Here is a 13,444-nt window from a genome sequence, read left to right on the forward strand (position 1 = left end):
GTTGATATACAGAGCACAAGGGAGCCAAAGTCAAGGCCTCCGTGGCGCAATCGGCTAGCGCGTTCGGCTGTTAACCGAAAGGTTGGTGGTTCGAGCCCACCCGGGGGCGAAATCGTTTTAACCGGCACCGAGGTGAGGACATACGTCAACTTTGTTAGAGATACACAGCTAGTGTGACAATTTGGCTGCGTTTGAGTGATGCCACAGAGCCTTATACACATTCAGCCAAGTGACACTGTAGGTAAAAACATGGCCCTACACAGACGTTCTGCTGTTTTCCTTTTTATTCGTCATGTGTGACACTGCAGTAGAGGGACGCCCGCTACAAAAGACGTATTCTTTACATTCAATTTCAGCATATACGTCGCGAGTGCCATATGACAGGGCCTGTCTCTCGATGTCGATTTGTATTTGGTGTGTCTTAAGTGTCGGTCTGCAGTAGGCCGCTGTTGGCCGAGCGACGTGCAGTCGCATTACATGAAGCCCCATGGGCAACGCCAGTGCCACTGTGGACAACAGCGCACTGTAGCCAGAGAGAGGAGCCGAAAGGCGCATTTCGCAGTCGAGCCACGCTATCCCACAAGCTGTGCACTAGGTCAGGATTGTGCAGACCGCTAACTTTTGGTGGGCCGACGCTCGTCGCCGATCGTAAGGGCGAAACATTCAAGAGATTTGGAAAACGGCAATGTGGACACCCCCAGCAGCAGCTGTGTGCCAAGTCCGATATCTGGTCGAGGGCTGCAAGATTCAGTATGATGAAGTAACAATTTGGGGATAGCTCACAAACGCTAAGCTGCCGCCTTCTTAGCTCAGTGGTAGAGCACTGGTCTCGTAAACCAGGGGTCGTGAGTTCGAACCTCACAGAAGGCATTCATTTTTTTAAACCTTCCTGCAAGGAGCGGAGCTATCTCGAGCAGCATCTAACACATGGCAGTACACTGAATGAAAGGGATGTTCTACAACCTATGACAAGTATTCTACTGGCCTCAGAGGTTTTCTGAATGCATAGGCAGAACATTGGTTTGTATGCATTTTGTAGTATAATGTCATGCTTGGCGATGTCATTCGTTTACGAGCCTCGCTACAGTGTGCATGCACGTTATCCACGTGAAGAGGCGTAAGCAAATGCTACCATTCTGCGAGATTCCTGCAGAAGGTATACGAATTGCGTTGATATACAGAGCACAAGGGAGCCAAAGTCAAGGCCTCCGTGGCGCAATCGGCTAGCGCGTTCGGCTGTTAACCAAAAGGTTGGTGGTTCGAGCCCACCCGGGGGCGAAATCGTTTTAACCGGCACCGAGGTGAGGACATACGTCAACTTTGTTAGAGATACACAGCTAGTGTGACAATTTGGCTGCGTTTGAGTGATGCCACAGAGCCTTATACACATTCAGCCAAGTGACACTGTAGGTAAAAACATGGCCCTACACAGACGTTCTGCTGTTTTCCTTTTTATTCGTCATGTGTGACACTGCAGTAGAGGGACGCCCGCTACAAAAGACGTATTCTTTACATTCAATTTCAGCATATACGTCGCGAGTGCCATATGACAGGGCCTGTCTCTCGATGTCGATTTGTATTTGGTGTGTCTTAAGTGTCGGTCTGCAGTAGGCCGCTGTTGGCCGAGCGACGTGCAGTCGCCTTACATGAAGCCCCATGGGCAACGCCAGTGCCACTGTGGACAACAGCGCACTGTAGCCAGAGAGAGGAGCCGAAAGGCGCATTTCGCAGTCGAGCCACGCTATCCCACAAGCTGTGCACTAGGTCAGGATTGTGCAGACCGCTAACTTTTGGTGGGCCGACGCCCGTCGTCGATCGTAAGGGCGAAACATTCAAGAGATTTGGAAAACGGCAATGTGGACACCCCCAGCAGCAGCCGTGTGCCAAGTCCGATATCTGGTCGAGGGCTGCAAGATTCAGTATGATGAAGTAACAATTTGGGGATAGCTCACAAACGCTAAGCTGCCGCCTTCTTAGCTCAGTGGTAGAGCACTGGTCTCGTAAACCAGGGGTCGTGAGTTCGAACCTCACAGAAGGCATTCATTTTTTTAAACCTTCCTGCAAGGAGCGGAGCTATCTCGAGCAGCATCTAACACATGGCAGTACACTGAATGAAAGGGATGTTCTACAACCTATGACAAGTATTCTACTGGCCTCAGAGGTTTTCTGAATGCATAGGCAGAACATTGGTTTGTATGCATTTTGTAGTATAATGTCATGCTTGGCGATGTCATTCGTTTACGAGCCTCACTACAGTGTGCATGCACGTTATCCATGTGAAGAGGCGTAAGCAAATGCTACCATTCTGCGAGATTCCTGCAGAAGGTATACGAATTGCGTTGATATACAGAGCACAAGGGAGCCAAAGTCAAGGCCTCCGTGGCGCAATCGGCTAGCGCGTTCGGCTGTTAACCGAAAGGTTGGTGGTTCGAGCCCACCCGGGGGCGAAATCGTTTTAACCGGCACCGAGGTGAGGACATACGTCAACTTTGTTAGAGATACACAGCTAGTGTGACAATTTGGCTGCGTTTGAGTGATGCCACAGAGCCTTATACACATTCAGCCAAGTGACACTGTAGGTAAAAACATGGCCCTACACAGACGTTCTGCTGTTTTCCTTTTTATTCGTCATGTGTGACACTGCAGTAGAGGGACGCCCGCTACAAAAGACGTATTCTTTACATTCAATTTCAGCATATACGTCGCGAGTGCCATATGACAGGGCCTGTCTCTCGATGTCGATTTGTATTTGGTGTGTCTTAAGTGTCGGTCTGCAGTAGGCCGCTGTTGGCCGAGCGACGTGCAGTCGCATTACATGAAGCCCCATGGGCAACGCCAGTGCCACTGTGGACAACAGCGCACTGTAGCCAGAGAGAGGAGCCGAAAGGCGCATTTCGCAGTCGAGCCACGCTATCCCACAAGCTGTGCACTAGGTCAGGATTGTGCAGACCGCTAACTTTTGGTGGGCCGACGCTCGTCGCCGATCGTAAGGGCGAAACATTCAAGAGATTTGGAAAACGGCAATGTGGACACCCCCAGCAGCAGCTGTGTGCCAAGTCCGATATCTGGTCGAGGGCTGCAAGATTCAGTATGATGAAGTAACAATTTGGGGATAGCTCACAAACGCTAAGCTGCCGCCTTCTTAGCTCAGTGGTAGAGCACTGGTCTCGTAAACCAGGGGTCGTGAGTTCGAACCTCACAGAAGGCATTCATTTTTTTAAACCTTCCTGCAAGGAGCGGAGCTATCTCGAGCAGCATCTAACACATGGCAGTACACTGAATGAAAGGGATGTTCTACAACCTATGACAAGTATTCTACTGGCCTCAGAGGTTTTCTGAATGCATAGGCAGAACATTGGTTTGTATGCATTTTGTAGTATAATGTCATGCTTGGCGATGTCATTCGTTTACGAGCCTCGCTACAGTGTGCATGCACGTTATCCACGTGAAGAGGCGTAAGCAAATGCTACCATTCTGCGAGATTCCTGCAGAAGGTATACGAATTGCGTTGATATACAGAGCACAAGGGAGCCAAAGTCAAGGCCTCCGTGGCGCAATCGGCTAGCGCGTTCGGCTGTTAACCAAAAGGTTGGTGGTTCGAGCCCACCCGGGGGCGAAATCGTTTTAACCGGCACCGAGGTGAGGACATACGTCAACTTTGTTAGAGATACACAGCTAGTGTGACAATTTGGCTGCGTTTGAGTGATGCCACAGAGCCTTATACACATTCAGCCAAGTGACACTGTAGGTAAAAACATGGCCCTACACAGACGTTCTGCTGTTTTCCTTTTTATTCGTCATGTGTGACACTGCAGTAGAGGGACGCCCGCTACAAAAGACGTATTCTTTACATTCAATTTCAGCATATACGTCGCGAGTGCCATATGACAGGGCCTGTCTCTCGATGTCGATTTGTATTTGGTGTGTCTTAAGTGTCGGTCTGCAGTAGGCCGCTGTTGGCCGAGCGACGTGCAGTCGCCTTACATGAAGCCCCATGGGCAACGCCAGTGCCACTGTGGACAACAGCGCACTGTAGCCAGAGAGAGGAGCCGAAAGGCGCATTTCGCAGTCGAGCCACGCTATCCCACAAGCTGTGCACTAGGTCAGGATTGTGCAGACCGCTAACTTTTGGTGGGCCGACGCCCGTCGTCGATCGTAAGGGCGAAACATTCAAGAGATTTGGAAAACGGCAATGTGGACACCCCCAGCAGCAGCCGTGTGCCAAGTCCGATATCTGGTCGAGGGCTGCAAGATTCAGTATGATGAAGTAACAATTTGGGGATAGCTCACAAACGCTAAGCTGCCGCCTTCTTAGCTCAGTGGTAGAGCACTGGTCTCGTAAACCAGGGGTCGTGAGTTCGAACCTCACAGAAGGCATTCATTTTTTTAAACCTTCCTGCAAGGAGCGGAGCTATCTCGAGCAGCATCTAACACATGGCAGTACACTGAATGAAAGGGATGTTCTACAACCTATGACAAGTATTCTACTGGCCTCAGAGGTTTTCTGAATGCATAGGCAGAACATTGGTTTGTATGCATTTTGTAGTATAATGTCATGCTTGGCGATGTCATTCGTTTACGAGCCTCGCTACAGTGTGCATGCACGTTATCCATGTGAAGAGGCGTAAGCAAATGCTACCATTCTGCGAGATTCCTGCAGAAGGTATACGAATTGCGTTGATATACAGAGCACAAGGGAGCCAAAGTCAAGGCCTCCGTGGCGCAATCGGCTAGCGCGTTCGGCTGTTAACCGAAAGGTTGGTGGTTCGAGCCCACCCGGGGGCGAAATCGTTTTAACCGGCACCGAGGTGAGGACATACGTCAACTTTGTTAGAGATACACAGCTAGTGTGACAATTTGGCTGCGTTTGAGTGATGCCACAGAGCCTTATACACATTCAGCCAAGTGACACTGTAGGTAAAAACATGGCCCTACACAGACGTTCTGCTGTTTTCCTTTTTATTCGTCATGTGTGACACTGCAGTAGAGGGACGCCCGCTACAAAAGACGTATTCTTTACATTCAATTTCAGCATATACGTCGCGAGTGCCATATGACAGGGCCTGTCTCTCGATGTCGATTTGTATTTGGTGTGTCTTAAGTGTCGGTCTGCAGTAGGCCGCTGTTGGCCGAGCGACGTGCAGTCGCCTTACATGAAGCCCCATGGGCAACGCCAGTGCCACTGTGGACAACAGCGCACTGTAGCCAGAGAGAGGAGCCGAAAGGCGCATTTCGCAGTCGAGCCACGCTATCCCACAAGCTGTGCACTAGGTCAGGATTGTGCAGACCGCTAACTTTTGGTGGGCCGACGCTCGTCGTCGATCGTAAGGGCGAAACATTCAAGAGATTTGGAAAACGGCAATGTGGACACCCCCAGCAGCAGCTGTGTGCCAAGTCCGATATCTGGTCGAGGGCTGCAAGATTCAGTATGATGAAGTAACAATTTGGGGATAGCTCACAAACGCTAAGCTGCCGCCTTCTTAGCTCAGCGGTAGAGCACTGGTCTCGTAAACCAGGGGTCGTGAGTTCGAACCTCACAGAAGGCATTCATTTTTTTAAACCTTCCTGCAAGGAGCGGAGCTATCTCGAGCAGCATCTAACACATGGCAGTACACTGAATGAAAGGGATGTTCTACAACCTATGACAAGTATTCTACTGGCCTCAGAGGTTTTCTGAATGCATAGGCAGAACATTGGTTTGTATGCATTTTGTAGTATAATGTCATGCTTGGCGATGTCATTCGTTTACGAGCCTCGCTACAGTGTGCATGCACGTTATCCATGTGAAGAGGCGTAAGCAAATGCTACCATTCTGCGAGATTCCTGCAGAAGGTATACGAATTGCGTTGATATACAGAGCACAAGGGAGCCAAAGTCAAGGCCTCCGTGGCGCAATCGGCTAGCGCGTTCGGCTGTTAACCGAAAGGTTGGTGGTTCGAGCCCACCCGGGGGCGAAATCGTTTTAACCGGCACCGAGGTGAGGACATACGTCAACTTTGTTAGAGATACACAGCTAGTGTGACAATTTGGCTGCGTTTGAGTGATGCCACAGAGCCTTATACACATTCAGCCAAGTGACACTGTAGGTAAAAACATGGCCCTACACAGACGTTCTGCTGTTTTCCTTTTTATTCGTCATGTGTGACACTGCAGTAGAGGGACGCCCGCTACAAAAGACGTATTCTTTACATTCAATTTCAGCATATACGTCGCGAGTGCCATATGACAGGGCCTGTCTCTCGATGTCGATTTGTATTTGGTGTGTCTTAAGTGTCGGTCTGCAGTAGGCCGCTGTTGGCCGAGCGACGTGCAGTCGCCTTACATGAAGCCCCATGGGCAACGCCAGTGCCACTGTGGACAACAGCGCACTGTAGCCAGAGAGAGGAGCCGAAAGGCGCATTTCGCAGTCGAGCCACGCTATCCCACAAGCTGTGCACTAGGTCAGGATTGTGCAGACCGCTAACTTTTGGTGGGCCGACGCTCGTCGTCGATCGTAAGGGCGAAACATTCAAGAGATTTGGAAAACGGCAATGTGGACACCCCCAGCAGCAGCTGTGTGCCAAGTCCGATATCTGGTCGAGGGCTGCAAGATTCAGTATGATGAAGTAACAATTTGGGGATAGCTCACAAACGCTAAGCTGCCGCCTTATTAGCTCAGTGGTAGAGCACTGGTCTCGTAAACCAGGGGTCGTGAGTTCGAACCTCACAGAAGGCATTCATTTTTTTAAACCTTCCTGCAAGGAGCGGAGCTATCTCGAGCAGCATCTAACACATGGCAGTACACTGAATGAAAGGGATGTTCTACAACCTATGACAAGTATTCTACTGGCCTCAGAGGTTTTCTGAATGCATAGGCAGAACATTGGTTTGTATGCATTTTGTAGTATAATGTCATGCTTGGCGATGTCATTCGTTTACGAGCCTCGCTACAGTGTGCATGCACGTTATCCACGTGAAGAGGCGTAAGCAAATGCTACCATTCTGCGAGATTCCTGCAGAAGGTATACGAATTGCGTTGATATACAGAGCACAAGGGAGCCAAAGTCAAGGCCTCCGTGGCGCAATCGGCTAGCGCGTTCGGCTGTTAACCAAAAGCTTGGTGGTTCGAGCCCACCCGGGGGCGAAATCGTTTTAACCGGCACCGAGGTGAGGACATACGTCAACTTTGTTAGAGATACACAGCTAGTGTGACAATTTGGCTGCGTTTGAGTGATGCCACAGAGCCTTATACACATTCAGCCAAGTGACACTGTAGGTAAAAACATGGCCCTACACAGACGTTCTGCTGTTTTCCTTTTTATTCGTCATGTGTGACACTGCAGTAGAGGGACGCCCGCTACAAAAGACGTATTCTTTACATTCAATTTCAGCATATACGTCGCGAGTGCCATATGACAGGGCCTGTCTCTCGATGTCGATTTGTATTTGGTGTGTCTTAAGTGTCGGTCTGCAGTAGGCCGCTGTTGGCCGAGCGACGTGCAGTCGCCTTACATGAAGCCCCATGGGCAACGCCAGTGCCACTGTGGACAACAGCGCACTGTAGCCAGAGAGAGGAGCCGAAAGGCGCATTTCGCAGTCGAGCCACGCTATCCCACAAGCTGTGCACTAGGTCAGGATTGTGCAGACCGCTAACTTTTGGTGGGCCGACGCTCGTCGTCGATCGTAAGGGCGAAACATTCAAGAGATTTGGAAAACGGCAATGTGGACACCCCCAGCAGCAGCTGTGTGCCAAGTCCGATATCTGGTCGAGGGCTGCAAGATTCAGTATGATGAAGTAACAATTTGGGGATAGCTCACAAACGCTAAGCTGCCGCCTTCGTAGCTCAGTGGTAGAGCACTGGTCTCGTAAACCAGGGGTCGTGAGTTCGAACCTCACAGACGGCATTCATTTTTTAAACCTTCCTGCAAGGAGCGGAGCTATCTCGAGCAGCATCTAACACATGGCAGTACACTGAATGAAAGGGATGTTCTACAACCTATGACAAGTATTCTACTGGCCTCAGAGGTTTTCTGAATGCATAGGCAGAACATTGGTTTGTATGCATTTTGTAGTATAATGTCATGCTTGGCGATGTCATTCGTTTACGAGCCTCGCTACAGTGTGCATGCACGTTATCCATGTGAAGAGGCGTAAGCAAATGCTACCATTCTGCGAGATTCCTGCAGAAGGTATACGAATTGCGTTGATATATAGAGCACAAGGGAGCCAAAGTCAAGGCCTCCGTGGCGCAATCGGCTAGTGCGTTCGGCTGTTAACCGAAAGGTTGGTGGTTCGAGCCCACCCGGGGGCGAAATCGTTTTAACCGGCACCGAGGTGAGGACATACGTCAACTTTGTTAGAGATACACAGCTAGTGTGACAATTTGGCTGCGTTTGAGTGATGCCACAGAGCCTTATACACATTCAGCCAAGTGACACTGTAGGTAAAAACATGGCCCTACACAGACGTTCTGCTGTTTTCCTTTTTATTCGTCATGTGTGACACTGCAGTAGAGGGACGCCCGCTACAAAAGACGTATTCTTTACATTCAATTTCAGCATATACGTCGCGAGTGCCATATGACAGGGCCTGTCTCTCGATGTCGATTTGTATTTGGTGTGTCTTAAGTGTCGGTCTGCAGTAGGCCGCTGTTGGCCGAGCGACGTGCAGTCGCCTTACATGAAGCCCCATGGGCAACGCCAGTGCCACTGTGGACAACAGCGCACTGTAGCCAGAGAGAGGAGCCGAAAGGCGCATTTCGCAGTCGAGCCACGCTATCCCACAAGCTGTGCACTAGGTCAGGATTGTGCAGACCGCTAACTTTTGGTGGGCCGACGCTCGTCGTCGATCGTAAGGGCGAAACATTCAAGAGATTTGGAAAACGGCAATGTGGACACCCCCAGCAGCAGCCGTGTGCCAAGTCCGATATCTGGTCGAGGGCTGCAAGATTCAGTATGATGAAGTAACAATTTGGGGATAGCTCACAAACGCTAAGCTGCCGCCTTCTTAGCTCAGTGGTAGAGCACTGGTCTCGTAAACCAGGGGTCGTGAGTTCGAACCTCACAGAAGGCATTCATTTTTTTAAACCTTCCTGCAAGGAGCGGAGCTATCTCGAGCAGCATCTAACACATGGCAGTACACTGAATGAAAGGGATGTTCTACAACCTATGACAAGTATTCTACTGGCCTCAGAGGTTTTCTGAATGCATAGGCAGAACATTGGTTTGTATGCATTTTGTAGTATAATGTCATGCTTGGCGATGTCATTCGTTTACGAGCCTCGCTACAGTGTGCATGCACGTTATCCATGTGAAGAGGCGTAAGCAAATGCTACCATTCTGCGAGATTCCTGCAGAAGGTATACGAATTGCGTTGATATACAGAGCACAAGGGAGCCAAAGTCAAGGCCTCCGTGGCGCAATCGGCTAGCGCGTTCGGCTGTTAACCGAAAGGTTGGTGGTTCGAGCCCACCCGGGGGCGAAATCGTTTTAACCGGCACCGAGGTGAGGACATACGTCAACTTTGTTAGAGATACACAGCTAGTGTGACAATTTGGCTGCGTTTGAGTGATGCCACAGAGCCTTATACACATTCAGCCAAGTGACACTGTAGGTAAAAACATGGCCCTACACAGACGTTCTGCTGTTTTCCTTTTTATTCGTCATGTGTGACACTGCAGTAGAGGGACGCCCGCTACAAAAGACGTATTCTTTACATTCAATTTCAGCATATACGTCGCGAGTGCCATATGACAGGGCCTGTCTCTCGATGTCGATTTGTATTTGGTGTGTCTTAAGTGTCGGTCTGCAGTAGGCCGCTGTTGGCCGAGCGACGTGCAGTCGCCTTACATGAAGCCCCATGGGCAACGCCAGTGCCACTGTGGACAACAGCGCACTGTAGCCAGAGAGAGGAGCCGAAAGGCGCATTTCGCAGTCGAGCCACGCTATCCCACAAGCTGTGCACTAGGTCAGGATTGTGCAGACCGCTAACTTTTGGTGGGCCGACGCTCGTCGTCGATCGTAAGGGCGAAACATTCAAGAGATTTGGAAAACGGCAATGTGGACACCCCCAGCAGCAGCTGTGTGCCAAGTCCGATATCTGGTCGAGGGCTGCAAGATTCAGTATGATGAAGTAACAATTTGGGGATAGCTCACAAACGCTAAGCTGCCGCCTTCTTAGCTCAGTGGTAGAGCACTGGTCTCGTAAACCAGGGGTCGTGAGTTCGAACCTCACAGAAGGCATTCATTTTTTTAAACCTTCCTGCAAGGAGCGGAGCTATCTCGAGCAGCATCTAACACATGGCAGTACACTGAATGAAAGGGATGTTCTACAACCTATGACAAGTATTCTACTGGCCTCAGAGGTTTTCTGAATGCATAGGCAGAACATTGGTTTGTATGCATTTTGTAGTATAATGTCATGCTTGGCGATGTCATTCGTTTACGAGCCTCGCTACAGTGTGCATGCACGTTATCCATGTGAAGAGGCGTAAGCAAATGCTACCATTCTGCGAGATTCCTGCAGAAGGTATACGAATTGCGTTGATATACAGAGCACAAGGGAGCCAAAGTCAAGGCCTCCGTGGCGCAATCGGCTAGCGCGTTCGGCTGTTAACCGAAAGGTTGGTGGTTCGAGCCCACCCGGGGGCGAAATCGTTCTAACCGGCACCGAGGTGAGGACATACGTCAACTTTGTTAGAGATACACAGCTAGTGTGACAATTTGGCTGCGTTTGAGTGATGCCACAGAGCCTTATACACATTCAGCCAAGTGACACTGTAGGTAAAAACATGGCCCTACACAGACGTTCTGCTGTTTTCCTTTTTATTCGTCATGTGTGACACTGCAGTAGAGGGACGCCCGCTACAAAAGACGTATTCTTTACATTCAATTTCAGCATATACGTCGCGAGTGCCATATGACAGGGCCTGTCTCTCGATGTCGATTTGTATTTGGTGTGTCTTAAGTGTCGGTCTGCAGTAGGCCGCTGTTGGCCGAGCGACGTGCAGTCGCCTTACATGAAGCCCCATGGGCAACGCCAGTGCCACTGTGGACAACAGCGCACTGTAGCCAGAGAGAGGAGCCGAAAGGCGCATTTCGCAGTCGAGCCACGCTATCCCACAAGCTGTGCACTAGGTCAGGATTGTGCAGACCGCTAACTTTTGGTGGGCCGACGCTCGTCGTCGATCGTAAGGGCGAAACATTCAAGAGATTTGGAAAACGGCAATGTGGACACCCCCAGCAGCAGCTGTGTGCCAAGTCCGATATCTGGTCGAGGGCTGCAAGATTCAGTATGATGAAGTAACAATTTGGGGATAGCTCACAAACGCTAAGCTGCCGCCTTCTTAGCTCAGTGGTAGAGCACTGGTCTCGTAAACCAGGGGTCGTGAGTTCGAACCTCACAGAAGGCATTCATTTTTTTAAACCTTCCTGCAAGGAGCGGAGCTATCTCGAGCAGCATCTAACACATGGCAGTACACTGAATGAAAGGGATGTTCTACAACCTATGACAAGTATTCTACTGGCCTCAGAGGTTTTCTGAATGCATAGGCAGAACATTGGTTTGTATGCATTTTGTAGTATAATGTCATGCTTGGCGATGTCATTCGTTTACGAGCCTCGCTACAGTGTGCATGCACGTTATCCATGTGAAGAGGCGTAAGCAAATGCTACCATTCTGCGAGATTCCTGCAGAAGGTATACGAATTGCGTTGATATACAGAGCACAAGGGAGCCAAAGTCAAGGCCTCCGTGGCGCAATCGGCTAGCGCGTTCGGCTGTTAACCAAAAGGTTGGTGGTTCGAGCCCACCCGGGGGCGAAATCGTTTTAACCGGCACCGAGGTGAGGACATACGTCAACTTTGTTAGAGATACACAGCTAGTGTGACAATTTGGCTGCGTTTGAGTGATGCCACAGAGCCTTATACACATTCAGCCAAGTGACACTGTAGGTAAAAACATGGCCCTACACAGACGTTCTGCTGTTTTCCTTTTTATTCGTCATGTGTGACACTGCAGTAGAGGGACGCCCGCTACAAAAGACGTATTCTTTACATTCAATTTCAGCATATACGTCGCGAGTGCCATATGACAGGGCCTGTCTCTCGATGTCGATTTGTATTTGGTGTGTCTTAAGTGTCGGTCTGCAGTAGGCCGCTGTTGGCCGAGCGACGTGCAGTCGCCTTACATGAAGCCCCATGGGCAACGCCAGTGCCACTGTGGACAACAGCGCACTGTAGCCAGAGAGAGGAGCCGAAAGGCGCATTTCGCAGTCGAGCCACGCTATCCCACAAGCTGTGCACTAGGTCAGGATTGTGCAGACCGCTAACTTTTGGTGGGCCGACGCTCGTCGTCGATCGTAAGGGCGAAACATTCAAGAGATTTGGAAAACGGCAATGTGGACACCCCCAGCAGCAGCTGTGTGCCAAGTCCGATATCTGGTCGAGGGCTGCAAGATTCAGTATGATGAAGTAACAATTTGGGGATAGCTCACAAACGCTAAGCTGCCGCCTTCTTAGCTCAGTGGTAGAGCACTGGTCTCGTAAACCAGGGGTCGTGAGTTCGAACCTCACAGAAGGCATTCATTTTTTTAAACCTTCCTGCAAGGAGCGGAGCTATCTCGAGCAGCATCTAACACATGGCAGTACACTGAATGAAAGGGATGTTCTACAACCTATGACAAGTATTCTACTGGCCTCAGAGGTTTTCTGAATGCATAGGCAGAACATTGGTTTGTATGCATTTTGTAGTATAATGTCATGCTTGGCGATGTCATTCGTTTACGAGCCTCGCTACAGTGTGCATGCACGTTATCCATGTGAAGAGGCGTAAGCAAATGCTACCATTCTGCGAGATTCCTGCAGAAGGTATACGAATTGCGTTGATATACAGAGCACAAGGGAGCCAAAGTCAAGGCCTCCGTGGCGCAATCGGCTAGCGCGTTCGGCTGTTAACCAAAAGGTTGGTGGTTCGAGCCCACCCGGGGGCGAAATCGTTTTAACCGGCACCGAGGTGAGGACATACGTCAACTTTGTTAGAGATACACAGCTAGTGTGACAATTTGGCTGCGTTTGAGTGATGCCACAGAGCCTTATACACATTCAGCCAAGTGACACTGTAGGTAAAAACATGGCCCTACACAGACGTTCTGCTGTTTTCCTTTTTATTCGTCATGTGTGACACTGCAGTAGAGGGACGCCCGCTACAAAAGACGTATTCTTTACATTCAATTTCAGCATATACGTCGCGAGTGCCATATGACAGGGCCTGTCTCTCGATGTCGATTTGTATTTGGTGTGTCTTAAGTGTCGGTCTGCAGTAGGCCGCTGTTGGCCGAGCGACGTGCAGTCGCCTTACATGAAGCCCCATGGGCAACGCCAGTGCCACTGTGGACAACAGCGCACTGTAGCCAGAGAGAGGAGCCGAAAGGCGCATTTCGCAGTCGAGCCACGCTATCCCACAAGCT

The 13,444-nt window shown here is 50.2% G+C and overlaps 23 non-coding genes across 23 annotated transcripts; all 23 read left to right on the forward strand.

Annotated features, from left to right (window-relative positions):
* Positions 1 to 35: 35 nt before the first annotated feature.
* On the forward strand, positions 36 to 109 carry Trnan-guu (transfer RNA asparagine (anticodon GUU)). Its single transcript has one exon. It is a non-coding gene; the product is annotated as a tRNA-Asn (tRNA).
* Positions 110 to 798: 689 nt separating this feature from the next.
* Positions 799 to 870, forward strand: Trnat-cgu (transfer RNA threonine (anticodon CGU)). The gene has a single exon. It is a non-coding gene; the product is annotated as a tRNA-Thr (tRNA).
* Positions 871 to 1,204: 334 nt separating this feature from the next.
* Trnan-guu (transfer RNA asparagine (anticodon GUU)) lies at positions 1,205 to 1,278 on the forward strand. The gene has a single exon. It is a non-coding gene; the product is annotated as a tRNA-Asn (tRNA).
* Positions 1,279 to 1,967: 689 nt separating this feature from the next.
* On the forward strand, positions 1,968 to 2,039 carry Trnat-cgu (transfer RNA threonine (anticodon CGU)). Its single transcript has one exon. It is a non-coding gene; the product is annotated as a tRNA-Thr (tRNA).
* Positions 2,040 to 2,373: 334 nt separating this feature from the next.
* Trnan-guu (transfer RNA asparagine (anticodon GUU)) lies at positions 2,374 to 2,447 on the forward strand. The gene has a single exon. It is a non-coding gene; the product is annotated as a tRNA-Asn (tRNA).
* Positions 2,448 to 3,136: 689 nt separating this feature from the next.
* Trnat-cgu (transfer RNA threonine (anticodon CGU)) lies at positions 3,137 to 3,208 on the forward strand. The gene has a single exon. It is a non-coding gene; the product is annotated as a tRNA-Thr (tRNA).
* A 334-nt stretch (positions 3,209 to 3,542) lies between these two features.
* On the forward strand, positions 3,543 to 3,616 carry Trnan-guu (transfer RNA asparagine (anticodon GUU)). The gene has a single exon. It is a non-coding gene; the product is annotated as a tRNA-Asn (tRNA).
* Positions 3,617 to 4,305: 689 nt separating this feature from the next.
* Positions 4,306 to 4,377, forward strand: Trnat-cgu (transfer RNA threonine (anticodon CGU)). Its single transcript has one exon. It is a non-coding gene; the product is annotated as a tRNA-Thr (tRNA).
* Positions 4,378 to 4,711: 334 nt separating this feature from the next.
* On the forward strand, positions 4,712 to 4,785 carry Trnan-guu (transfer RNA asparagine (anticodon GUU)). Its single transcript has one exon. It is a non-coding gene; the product is annotated as a tRNA-Asn (tRNA).
* A 689-nt stretch (positions 4,786 to 5,474) lies between these two features.
* Positions 5,475 to 5,546, forward strand: Trnat-cgu (transfer RNA threonine (anticodon CGU)). The gene has a single exon. It is a non-coding gene; the product is annotated as a tRNA-Thr (tRNA).
* A 334-nt stretch (positions 5,547 to 5,880) lies between these two features.
* Trnan-guu (transfer RNA asparagine (anticodon GUU)) lies at positions 5,881 to 5,954 on the forward strand. Its single transcript has one exon. It is a non-coding gene; the product is annotated as a tRNA-Asn (tRNA).
* A 689-nt stretch (positions 5,955 to 6,643) lies between these two features.
* Positions 6,644 to 6,715, forward strand: Trnat-cgu (transfer RNA threonine (anticodon CGU)). Its single transcript has one exon. It is a non-coding gene; the product is annotated as a tRNA-Thr (tRNA).
* Positions 6,716 to 7,049: 334 nt separating this feature from the next.
* Positions 7,050 to 7,123, forward strand: Trnan-guu (transfer RNA asparagine (anticodon GUU)). The gene has a single exon. It is a non-coding gene; the product is annotated as a tRNA-Asn (tRNA).
* A 686-nt stretch (positions 7,124 to 7,809) lies between these two features.
* Trnat-cgu (transfer RNA threonine (anticodon CGU)) lies at positions 7,810 to 7,884 on the forward strand. Its single transcript has one exon. It is a non-coding gene; the product is annotated as a tRNA-Thr (tRNA).
* A 333-nt stretch (positions 7,885 to 8,217) lies between these two features.
* On the forward strand, positions 8,218 to 8,291 carry Trnan-guu (transfer RNA asparagine (anticodon GUU)). The gene has a single exon. It is a non-coding gene; the product is annotated as a tRNA-Asn (tRNA).
* A 689-nt stretch (positions 8,292 to 8,980) lies between these two features.
* On the forward strand, positions 8,981 to 9,052 carry Trnat-cgu (transfer RNA threonine (anticodon CGU)). Its single transcript has one exon. It is a non-coding gene; the product is annotated as a tRNA-Thr (tRNA).
* A 334-nt stretch (positions 9,053 to 9,386) lies between these two features.
* Trnan-guu (transfer RNA asparagine (anticodon GUU)) lies at positions 9,387 to 9,460 on the forward strand. Its single transcript has one exon. It is a non-coding gene; the product is annotated as a tRNA-Asn (tRNA).
* A 689-nt stretch (positions 9,461 to 10,149) lies between these two features.
* On the forward strand, positions 10,150 to 10,221 carry Trnat-cgu (transfer RNA threonine (anticodon CGU)). The gene has a single exon. It is a non-coding gene; the product is annotated as a tRNA-Thr (tRNA).
* Positions 10,222 to 10,555: 334 nt separating this feature from the next.
* Trnan-guu (transfer RNA asparagine (anticodon GUU)) lies at positions 10,556 to 10,629 on the forward strand. Its single transcript has one exon. It is a non-coding gene; the product is annotated as a tRNA-Asn (tRNA).
* A 689-nt stretch (positions 10,630 to 11,318) lies between these two features.
* Positions 11,319 to 11,390, forward strand: Trnat-cgu (transfer RNA threonine (anticodon CGU)). The gene has a single exon. It is a non-coding gene; the product is annotated as a tRNA-Thr (tRNA).
* Positions 11,391 to 11,724: 334 nt separating this feature from the next.
* Trnan-guu (transfer RNA asparagine (anticodon GUU)) lies at positions 11,725 to 11,798 on the forward strand. The gene has a single exon. It is a non-coding gene; the product is annotated as a tRNA-Asn (tRNA).
* Positions 11,799 to 12,487: 689 nt separating this feature from the next.
* Trnat-cgu (transfer RNA threonine (anticodon CGU)) lies at positions 12,488 to 12,559 on the forward strand. Its single transcript has one exon. It is a non-coding gene; the product is annotated as a tRNA-Thr (tRNA).
* A 334-nt stretch (positions 12,560 to 12,893) lies between these two features.
* Positions 12,894 to 12,967, forward strand: Trnan-guu (transfer RNA asparagine (anticodon GUU)). The gene has a single exon. It is a non-coding gene; the product is annotated as a tRNA-Asn (tRNA).
* The last annotated feature ends 477 nt before the right edge of the window (positions 12,968 to 13,444 follow it).

The sequence above is a fragment of the Schistocerca serialis genome, chromosome 6, assembly GCF_023864345.2.
Source record: "Schistocerca serialis cubense isolate TAMUIC-IGC-003099 chromosome 6, iqSchSeri2.2, whole genome shotgun sequence".
NCBI classification, from domain to species: Eukaryota; Metazoa; Arthropoda; class Insecta; order Orthoptera; family Acrididae; genus Schistocerca; species Schistocerca serialis.